The sequence below is a fragment of the Acomys russatus genome, chromosome 10, assembly GCF_903995435.1.
Source record: "Acomys russatus chromosome 10, mAcoRus1.1, whole genome shotgun sequence".
Classification (NCBI taxonomy): Eukaryota; Metazoa; Chordata; class Mammalia; order Rodentia; family Muridae; genus Acomys; species Acomys russatus.
Window position 1 is genome coordinate 27222171 of NC_067146.1, and position 9443 is coordinate 27231613.

Sequence of the window (9443 nt, forward strand, 5' to 3'; positions counted from 1 at the left end):
GCAGCACCAACAACAATTGTTCCTAGCCATGAAAGTACAAAGGATCTGGGTGCTCTTTCATTTGGTCACGATGAAGCAGGGGAAGAGCTGAGGGGAAAGGGTTAATCCACCAGAGCCTGTTTTCTCACTTCCAAAAGTCTGGCTAGCTCACATTTCCCTGTCTTTCTCCCCCCAGCCCATTGTAGTCCACCATAGCTGATGGCAGGAGCTGAGAGTGACCGGCAGGTACTGATTAAGCGTCCCCACACACTGCCATATTGTCTTCTTGAATTATGACCTTTAAAATGCACACTCAACATTGAGCATGTAGAAAGAATGTACAATCCTCAAAGGGCCTCCCCAACAGGAATATGTATAGGCATCCCTAATCAACTCCCCCACCTTTTCGTTGTTGGGGAGAGCACGCTAATTCTGGAAGGTGCACTCTGCTATTTGCAGGTAACAACACGCCCCTTCACTTTTCCATGCTAACCGTGATTTTTGAATTTTAACTTAAAGTTGTGAACTGATTGTGTTCCCTTAGAGAACCACAGTTCTTGCTTCTATCTACCTGTAGTTCCCACTCCTGCTCTTTTCTCACCTTGTCTGACAATGCATAGCTGTCCTGCCTGGGTATGATACCACGGAAGGGACCCTGACGTTTCTGCCACTTTCCCCCTCCATACATATTGGCCAATGCCGTTCCTTCTTGAAGCCTTTCAGATGACCAATTCTGTGTGTGCCAGAGACCCTGCTGGGAGCATCAAGCATGCCTGTGGAGTGGCTGGACAGATGATTCAGCCTAAGCTGATGTGCTGCTCTTGCAGAGGACCAGTATAGTTCCCTAGCAACCAAGCTGGTAGCTTACAGCTACCTATAACTCCAGCTCCAGGGAACCCAAGGCCATCTTCTAGTTTCCAGGTTCACACTCACACATACCTTCATAGATATACACATAGACATATACACATATAAATAAAATGTCTTAAAATAATACTTGAGTATATTGTTAGACCACCACTCCTATTTTAGGATTGGGCTACACAGAAAACAAACTGATTCATTGCTGTCTACATGACATCTGCTGAAACTGCTAAAGACACCAAGTCAGTAGGTCTTTCTGATCCGGCCACCATAAGTGCCATGCCCAGGGTCATTAATCACAGCTGAAGATATTATTAAGAGACTACACTGTAGTGTCCAGATCAAATTAAAACCAACATTACATGACACACTGACACCTTAAGACATATCTTCAAACTAAAGACCACACCATAAGTGGTAAGGTATTATACAAATCTCAGCATGCCACATGCAAAACATTAAAAATGATGTCTTCCAAATAAAATAACTCTCTAGAGAGACATTACAAAGAAATCGAAGTAGATGAAAGAACTGGTGAACATGTACCCACCAGATATGGTGGAGCACACCTGTCATCCTAGCAGACTGCAGAGGCAGGCTTGCAAAGCCAGACTGTGAGACATTGAAAGTTTAAAGCCACCCTTAGTGTCAAAGCAAGATCTTTTTGTAAGTAAATAAACTGGGGCTTGGTGAGATGTCTAAGTGAGTAAAGGGACTGGCCACCAAACCTGATGACCCCTGAAGCTCACATGGTGGAAAGTGAACACTGACTCCGCTAGCTGTCCTCCGTCCTCCATACTTGCACTCTCACAATAAGTAGATAAATCAACATTTCAATAATGACCAAATAAAGAAACCAACTGCGGTCTCAATGAGACCTGAAAGAATGCAAGTAAGAAGTTATCAAAACGAACAATCAGAACAGAACAAAACAAAACCTAGAAAAACAAGGCTGAAGAGATGGTTCAGTGGTTAAGAGCACTGTCTACTCATGCAAAGGACCCTGGCTCAATTCTCAGTGAACCACAGTGATCTGAAACTCCAGTTTCATGAGATCCATTGAAATCTTTTTCCCTCCCCCAACCCACACCCACCAGGCACTAAACTGGTACCCAAGCAGAACACTATACACGTAAATAAATTTAGAAAAAAATAGGAAGACAATTCATACAGGGTATGAATGAATGGAGTGAGGTTTTAGGGGGGAAAACTTCAATAAAAATGATAGAAATGAAGAATTTAGCAAGCCAAATAAAAATATAGTTAAGATCTGGAACAACATACTACAGGAATAAAGGATATCTGAAATTGATGAAATACTCCTTTTGAAATAGTCAAAGCAATCAAAGTGGCGGGGGAGGATAGGAAGACAGAGTCAGAGAGCGTTCAAGACCTTCAGGACACAACCAGTAGGCATTTGCCTTTAGAATCCCCAAAGCTAAGAAGAGAAAAAGGTGAAAAAAAAATCAATTCAATAAAAGTAATAGTAGAAAACTTTCCCAATCCTTGGAAAGATATATACAACTGCACATAGTGGCCAGATATGAACATTATCACAGGAAAAAAATTCTTCACCATAGTATATTACAGTCAACTCATCAAGTGCATGAGACCAGGAAAGAACATTATAATCAAGGGTGGAGGCTAGGGGGAGGCAAGTAGTAAAACACATTTAGGGGATCTCTGTTAAAATAACAATATTTTTCAGCAGAAAAGCCACAAGCCAGGATATTGTTAATATCTGTAGTCACCTTCCCTTCCTTCGCTGATCTGCAAAGTGTGAGAAGGGCAAACTGACAGAAGTTAAAGCTAGTTAAAGTTAGTTAAAGTAAGTTCATCTCTACAGAAAACAAAAGTGAGAGGTTGAGGAGTTAGCTATTGGCGGAGTGCCTGCCTAGCATGCATACAAGCCCTGGGTTTGCGCTCCTGCCCTGCAGAGGAGCAGTGGCACTTGCCTGTGATCCTAGCATGGAGGACAGAGGCAGCAGGACAGGACATTTAATGTCATCCTAGCTACATACAAGGCCAGCTTGATGTGACTTAGACCCTGTCTCAAAAGACCAAAAAAAAAAAAAAAAAAAAAAAAAAAAAAAAAAAAACCAAAAAAAACAAAAAACAAAAAACAAAACAAAAACAAAACAACTACAACAGCCCTTCTTAAAACACCCGTCCTTCTCCCTCTCTGTCCTATCTCTCCCACTGTCTAATAGCCATATTTAAATGGAAGTAACAGTAATTTTTTGTTAAGAAACCTCCATGCCTTAGTAAAGCCCAACTTTGCTTCATTTAGCCACACAACCACACAACAAAAAGTGAGGGTTGGCACTTTTCGGAGTCCTCATATACATTATTACTTCATTTTTTTCTCATAACCCCATGAGTAAATAATGTTAGTATTTTTATTTCACAGGCAGGTAAAGCCTTAGGAGATGAACTTTTAGCAAATGAGGAACGACGAGATGAAAGTAAAAGTTTAGGGCTGGAGAGATGGCTCAGAGGTTAAGAGCACTGACTGCTATTCCAGAGGTCCTGAGTTCAATTCCCAGCATCCACATGGTGGCTCACAACCATCTATAATGTATTCTGACACCCTCTTCTGGCCTGCAGCTATAGGTAGAGTGCTGTATAAATAATAATAAATAAATCTTTAAAAAAAAAAGTTTAAGTCAAAAATATCAAGTGATATGAACTGTATACATCTGAATTTAATCCTTAAATCTGAATTCCGAGACTTGCTTACTAGGATCACTTCTGAACATCTTGGACTTACTACAGAGAGTAGAACTGATGTGAATATGTAGCTTGGCCTCTTCCAGATGGTTCTAAGCTGTTTTCAAAAGTAGTGCTATGGTTACTTTGATCACCATTGATAAGATTGCTTCCCAGTGGGGACCCAAAACAGAAACCATAAAACAGGTTTAAGTCCCTGCTCTGTGATGCTTAATTATAAGGATCTTAGGCCACGTAGTTTCCCTGTATCTTGGAGACTTTATTTGTAAACCAGTGAAGCTATTTACAGCACTGGATTTTTATAAAGGTTATGTAATATAGATGAAAGCACTTTGTAAACAAAATGGTACACTGCTACCATCGCTTGGGAACCCAGACTTTAGCCTCAGATCCAGACGGAAGAATTAAAAGGAAGGACTACAACAGAGACTGTAGGGAAGAAATTATTTAGGACTCATTGCTGACTTCCTGCCATACGGGATTGAATATATGACAAGAACAGCCATTCTTTCTGTGACACGGGGGCTGCCGTTCCCATTGCGCCCCCCCTTTTTTGTTGTTTTTTGTTTTTTGCTTTTTTATTAGCACGGCTCTGTTTTTAACAGGTGTTGCTTGACAGAATTAACTAACTGCTCCGGGTGAATTTCTTGGCATGGAGCACATAGATTTTGCCTGCAAAGAAGCAGGTGTCAGAGAACATCTGTTCCAGCTGTTGGGATCATTATAATGTCATCAATAACCATACCCTGAAATCTCATGACAGTGAAATGGTCCCCAGGTGACTGTCTTATGTCCAGGTGTTTGCCTGTTGATGTGCCAGAGGTCAGGGGTTAGGTATTGGAATGTGCTTTGAGGTCAGAGGACAACTTGCAAATTCAGTCCCCTCCTTTCATTATGTGGGTTTTGGGGGATGGAGCTCAGGCCACCAGGCTTGGAGGCAGACACCTTTACTGGCTGAAGGACCTCACTGCCTTCAGACATTTTTGTTTTGTTTTGGTTTGGTTTTTGTTTGTTTGTTTTTTAATAAATTTCATTCAGTCTTTTCACTGATTATTAGATACCTCTGAAAACTTTCAATAAGATTAATATAGGTGATCTTCAAAAGGAGATTAGGGAGAGGATTACTAAGTACAGAGAAAGCCATAAGAAATCCAATACTTTTTATGCTAACTTAAAAAAAGATAAAAACAAATATTAATGGATACTGTCACATCCCTCACTATTATGTGGTACCTATACTGAAAGCAAGCCTCAGGTTGAATGCTATTACACAAATTCTTATCAGCAAGGAGATATGAAACAGAGCTCAAACAGAAGATTGCGGAGTACAAAAAAATAGTTATCTTAGAGGCATGGAATCATTTGGAATGGTGTCACACTGCTAGCATATTTTTTTTTTTTAAGTTTTTAGAAATCAACTCACTTTATATGTAAATGTTTTCAGGTTTTTTAAAGTTATTTTTTTTTACTCAATATATTTTGATCACATTTTTCTCCTCTCCCTCAAGTCATCGTAGATCCCCCCAACCTACCCGACCACATGCTGGTTCTCTATTTCTCTCCTCTCTCAACAAAAGAACAACAACAACAACAAAAAAAAAACCCAAGAACACGCCCCAAAAAGATACCCCTAAAAAAATTAAAGCAAACAGGCAAAAGATAACTAAGACAAAAAAGAAAAAAGAAAAAGAAAAAAGAAAGAAAGAAAGAAGGAAAGGGAAAGAAAAAGGAAAAGAAAAGAAAAGAAAGAAAGAAAGAAAAGGAAAAAGAAAAAAAAAAAAAAAAGGAAAGGAAACAGGACTGAGTTTGTCCTGTCCTGGGCATGAGGCTGACCTTGGAACTTTGGTGCTCATCAGCAGTACATCAGTAATGCTGTGTCTGGAGGACACCATTTCCTTGATGCCATTCATCACTTCTGCCTTATAATCTCTCCACCTCCTCTTCCCCATTGATTCCCAAGCCTTGAGGGAAGGGGCTTGATTTGGAGGAAGGAAGAATCACCTGTGTGATGCTATCACCAGGCAGGTATCTCTAACACCTCCCACCTCCACAACGAAAACTCCCTTCTAACCTTTCCTGTCAATTAATACATCTCTAGTCAGAGTTTACCTAGTGATATTGAAAGAGGACTTGTGCATTCAACTATGCAAATTAACCACCTTGGTTCTACAGATAAAGATTTAAATACCTTCAAACACAAAACATCCTGGAGTATACAGAAATAATTAACATTAAGAATGATTCATTGCGGGGCGTGGTGGCGCACGCCCTTAAGCCCAGCACTTGGGAGGTTGAGGCAGGAGGATCACTGTGAGTTCGAGGCCAGCCAAGGCTACACAGAGAAACCCTGTCTCAAAAAACAAACAAACAAAACAAAAACAAAACAAAGCAAAATAAAAATACAAACAAACAAAAAAGAATGATTCAAGACTGTGCAGCAGAGGGTCATTTTTGAGGAAGAAGTGGAGGTCTGTTTTAAGAAGAGTCTCAGTATTGAGCAACACAAAACGGCTATTGTTATTTAAGCAGAAACAGTGGAGTTAATTAGAAAACAAATCTGCTAGAGAACATTTGGCAGCTCAAAGGACTCCTGGGGATCTAGGTCTAGAAATGAATGGATAGAAAGTATAGGAGGCCTATACTTGGCCATGAAGCTATTCACAGACTACTTAATAGCCTATAAACTAAAAGAAGGTAACAGGGTTGTACTTGTCAAGCCCAGGCCTCTCACACCTTTGTTACTTGTTTATGTACTTATTTTTGAAATGGGTTTCTCTATGTGTAGCCTTGGCTGTCCTGTACAGAGATCCACCTGCCTCTGCCTCCCCAACATGCTGGGATTACAGGCATGTACCACCATACCCACATACTTAACATAAGTAATGATGGACGCTGGATGCCACACCACACCCATGCCCCTCACTACTGTCCTAAGAATTTTTAGCTCCAGCTTTTCTCTGGTGGTAGTGACTGATGATTAGATGAATAACTCTGTGGGGAGCAAATGAACCGCTGAGTGAATGTGCACTGTTAAAATGGCCATGACCATGCCAAGGACCCCCAGTACTTCAGACCCATGGGAATGGCTAGGCTTTCAGCAACTGAGGCTCAGAGGAATGGCAAAGCCTTGCTCTGGCTCAAGTACAGATGGTTAAGAACTACTGACCTTTAACTAGAACTAGCCTATACAGGCCTTAGCCCATCTACCATCTACCTAGCTTAGCTAACTGCACTCCTCCAGAACAGAATAAGTATACAATAAGTATATCCCCTTTGTTCAGAGATATATAATAAATGTCCCGACTTTCCAGGATGCTGTGTGTTTCAAGTAGAGTGTATGCCCCACCTGAGTCCAGCTTTTCTGTATGGCTGTGCGGCTGTCCTTTCTCCATTCCCTCATCGCCCCTATCAGGTCAAATCTAAAAGGCATGCAGTCGGAAGGTCAGGTTTCTGTTGTTTCAGCTTCATCCATTGGACTCCTACAGTAGGAGTTTCTGCAAAGTGTTTTCATGTGGTGGCATGAAGCAAACGAATGAAAAACATTGAAAGTATCCACAAAGGGTATGTTGAGTTGGAAGTGAATACAGTGCCTTTGAGGTAGGAGATCCAAAAAATGACAGATTTGGTAGTCTGGTTAGGAAGCAGAATTAGAGTCTGCAGGGGATCTAAGCCAATCTTTTTATCTCCATATGTGAAACCTGTATTTGGGAGATTGGTTCAACCCTATAGATACGGTGGCTGTAGCAACTACCTGCATGTACTAAATGAAAATGAGGAAATTCACACTTTGGTAGCGTTACCAAAAAGCTTGGAGAACTCCATGTGGAGTGCCATTTGTTACCAGAGAAATTGGAATTCCATCTTTGGGTTCTTAGTCTTGTCAATAAAATGATTTAAAAGTGAATTCAGGTGTTCAAGGACACTTTTATTAGAGTAAGAGAGAAAAACAGCAGGGCAAGCAGGCTGTAAATCTGTGTAGCCACTAGGAGGAAGGCTATGGAGCAGACAAAGAGACAAAGCCATACCATTTATGTTACGGGACATATTCAGGAATAGAGGTCAGCAAGCAGCCCGTGGCAGTACATGGCAAAAGGAGGACAGCTTCAGAGAAGTGGACAATCCCAAATGTCAGAGAAAATATGCTTAGGCTTTTGCCAGTATCTGAAAGTAAAAGAAGAAAGAGAAGAACTCCTGACTCAGCAAAGCAGGTAACCGCATGGCAGAGGCTCTGCAAGCAGCTGAGATTTCTGGGAAGGAAAAGCACAGCATCTCACTAAGAGGGTAATTATTCCTCCCATCTCCTTAGCGTGGCAGCTCTCCTGAGGGATGCTCTTTTGGCCAGATAACAGACAAGCCTCACTCCACTGACTCCCAAGGGAGCAGACAATAGTATGGAATGCTCCAACCTTTGAAGCAGATCAGAATGCCAGGTTCAGGGCCAGATGTAAATACCATACTTTTGACAAGGAGGAAATAGCTTTCTCTTAATGGACGTCAACAGAGCCTTGATGTCCTCAATGGTCTCCAAGGCAACTGTAACATTAAGAGACATGGAAGAAGAAGAAGAAGAAGAAGAAGAAGAAGAAGAAGAAGAAGAAGAAGAAGAAGAAGAAGAAGAAGAAGAGAAGGAAAAAGAAGAAGAAGAAAAAGAAGAAGAAGAAGAAGAAGAAGAAGAAGAAGAAGAAGAAGAAGAAGAAGAAGAAGAAGAACAGATAAAACTAATGTAAATTAAATGGTGAGAACTAGTGAGGGCCAGTAATATTTGATCCTTTTGTTTTAAAAACATTAAAATGCTGCCTCTGTATCAGGAACTAAGCTAATGTAATACTGAGCAGAACAGGATGTGGCCCCTCGTTTGAGGAAATGAAAGCAGGCTGGAGTGGAGACTCGGGGAGTGTGTGAAAGTTTAAGGCGGAGAAAACTACATAATCTGTCTGTACTTCCTCCTCCTCTTCCACTACTTCTCTTCTCCTCCTTCTCCTCCTTTTTTTCTGGCAGTGCTTGCTCCAAGCCAGAACATCAGGCAAGCTCGCCAAGGACTATACCACCAAGACAACACCCACGTGCCTTATTTAAGGACTTTAAGCTTTATCTGAAAGGATAAACCATCTAAAGGTTATAAGGTATTTTTTTTTATTATTTATTTATTTATTTATTTATTTATTTATTTTTGTTTTTTTGAGACAGAGTTTCTCTGTGTAGCATTGGTTGTCCTGGACTCACTTTGTAGACCAGTCTGGCCTTGAACTCACGGTGATCCGCCTGCCTCTGCCTCCCAAGTGCTGGGATTAAAGGCATGCGCCACTATGCCCAGTTTATAAGGTATTTTAAAAACACACATTCTCCCTAAATCCATAGATGGACTTTGTAGGCTAGGCGTTATCAGTACTTGTTTACATATGAGAAGACTAGGGCTTAGAAGTGGTCTGACCTCTGTGAAAGCTGCAAAGAGCAGGAAATGGAAACAGAAGCCAGGCAGAAAGTTTTTGGAAGGAAAAGGGCTTTATGCCCTTTGCCTGGCCAGACTTTACTCAGAACCCGATTTCCAGGCCTAACTGTGCATTTTTTTCCCTTAAAATCTAGTTTTTAACCAAGAATGCTATGAAGTCAGTTTAGCTAGAACATTTTTTCTTATCTCCCGATTTTCTAGGTAACAAGTAGTCACCTTTGCTGTCTTAGCAAGAATGCTGTTATGCCACTTAAGTCATTGTTCCCCTTAATGCTAATGTGTCTGCTTTGTGATTCTCCATCCACTCTTGCATTCCCACACCTTGCTCATTTTAAAATTCCCATTTCTACAATCTCACTTTGAGTGGAAACTACTATCTCCCTTCCAGTTCAAAATGAAATTACTCTGGTCCTGTACTTAT